The following is a 2,663-nucleotide window of genomic DNA, read 5'->3' on the forward strand; positions in this document are numbered from 1 at the left end:
AAATAATTTTATACCTCAGACTCATACAATGATTACTTACTTCTATGTAGTATTTTTCAGGATTATGTAATTTGAAAAAGTAAAATAGTATCTTTTTAGTTCAAGGAAACTATTGTTAAAAGTGCATCTTTCTAGGTTCAAATTGCTTATAGTTTATCTGGTACACTTAATAAAACAGTGGTTAGTGTTGTTATAGGTTCTGTGGGCTAAGAAAATATTCTTTAAGAATTAGGTGTTGTGACCTGTTGTTTCGCTCTAGGTTGATGCTTAGAAAAAAAAATTTTAAGGGGCTGGGGATATAGCTCAGTTGGTAGAGTGCATGCATAAGACCCTGGGTTCAATCCCCAGTACTGCCAAAAAAAAAAAAAATTAAATTAATTTTTTGTGGTGGCGGGGATTTCCAGGGCCTCATATATGCTACATATGGTATATAGTATTCTAGCACTGAGGTCTTTTAAAATTTTATTTTGTTACTTGGTCTTTCCAAGTTGCCTATGCTGGACCAAACTTGTGATCCTCCTGCCTCAGCCTCCTGAATACCTGAGACTTATAGGCATGCAGCACCATGACTGGCTTAGAAAATATTTTTAAATGAATATATGGATGTTTAGCATATTGGGCATTTATATTAGGCGTGCAATATAATAGTGCATAGGAAGAAAGTTCTGTTCTCTAGGAAGTAGTGAAAACTAATGCTATCTGACATTGACATTCATTACTTATTATGGGACAAGACCCATGCTAAGTAATGAATCTTTCTTTTTTCATTGGTTCTTTTTCCTTATATGTAACAGTAGAATTTATTTTGATTTGGCCAGGGTTCATGATAAGCACACACTCTCCACAGAGCTACTACCCCCGCCCTAACTCTTTTTAAACTTATTACCTTTTTTTTTTAACATCTTAAAATTTCTTTTATTACATGAGAAGAATTATCTTCATGACTACATTTGATTGAAATATGATATCAAGATCATGATCAAATGCAGATTTTTGGATAGTTGTTTAACCTGTATTAAACTTTACGTAATGGAAACCATCATTATCCTCATTTTATAGACCAGGAAACTGAGGCAGAAAATAGTTACACAACTGTGAAATGTGGAACCAGGATTCAATTTCAGTCAGATTCCTGAGAACAACTCTTAATCAGCACGTTATCTTGCCTCTCCAATTGTAGTAAGTCAGATTGATTCTTTTCCAAAATGTGCTGGTCAAGGATCTGTTTTGCATAACCACAATCAGTTTCTTAAATGAATGACTTCATGGTAAAATTTGTTTGGAAAATGTTGCATACTATATTTCTCCATCACCCCCATCTTTGTTTACTCTAAATACTCAGTAGCATGCTAAATGCTTTGAGTAATCTTTCTATAAAGGTATGGAAATTAAACAACTCTCAGCAGCTGTGTTCTGAATAATATGTTAGCAAATGTTGTCACAATAATTGCTTTGCATTAAATGAAAGAATATTTATATATGATGTCATTTAAGAATTGTAGCAATCTCCTAAAACATACATTATAATATTCAATTTTTTAGATGAAGAAACTGAGGCAGAGATGTTATGTGAACTTTGTTCCACGTAACAAAATAGTAGCAAAACCAACACTTAAATCTATACTTTCATCTGAAGCCCCAAATGCTTTCAATCTTGTAGAACAGATGTCTCCATTGGTAAACACCATGTCCTTGCAAGCAGTTACCTATATGCTAAAATTAAATGTAAATTTAAAGAGTAAATGTGAACTTAAACTTTTTTTCCTTGTTCAGGAGTCGGAACAGTTAGCTAATCAAGCCTGTTTTTCTTTTTTTTTTTTTTTATTTTCTTTTTCTTTTTAACTTTGCCATTACACTGGGATACAACAGTAAATAATATGAGATAAACTAATGAAACAGTGAGGCAGTGAGGGGATATCACCAAGGAGAGAAATGCTTCAAGAGATTGTGAATAAAGATAACAGCATGAAATCCCATGCTTTGTCTAACTTTTTCTGTCCTTAGACATAACAACCTTATTTTGGAGAATGATATTTCCAAAGTAATTCTTAAGTATTTTTCTCTGCATTAAGTGATTAAACAGGAATAGAAATATTAGGTCTCTGTTTCTTGGTGTAGACCAACTAAAAGCAAAACTTAAGAAGAATTTCAATTTTACTGGGCTGTGACAATAAATTTATAAAACATTGATTTTAATGAAGCATTTTCTCATACTTTAACTTAATAATACCTTTGCCAATTCTATGGGAGATATTCCCCCCCATTTCATAGATGAAAAAACTTTGATTCTGTAAAGAGACCATTTGCACTCCATTAGCATGATTCCAAAGCAGCTTTTCCAAGGTCATTCAGACACTAAGTGGCAAAACTAAGATAAAAGTTTAGTTTCCTCACTGTAAATCCCATGCAATTTCCTTGCCAAATACAATGTTCTTCAAATATCCCTTGCGTAATTCATGAAAGTGGAAAATAATGTAAGCAAAAGGATTGTAGAATTTCTTACATTCTTTGAGTATATGTTAAGTGATAAGATAAAATGAATGCCTATTAGAATGCCTTTCAGATAGCATTTAATTAGTTGCAAATATAATAGTGTGCAGATTATAGGCCAATGAGTTTTAAGCTTGTGCCCTGTAGTTTGGGGTTTTATCCTTCTAAGTGAT

Source organism: Callospermophilus lateralis, chromosome 6 (genome assembly GCF_048772815.1).
Source record: "Callospermophilus lateralis isolate mCalLat2 chromosome 6, mCalLat2.hap1, whole genome shotgun sequence".
NCBI classification, from domain to species: Eukaryota; Metazoa; Chordata; class Mammalia; order Rodentia; family Sciuridae; genus Callospermophilus; species Callospermophilus lateralis.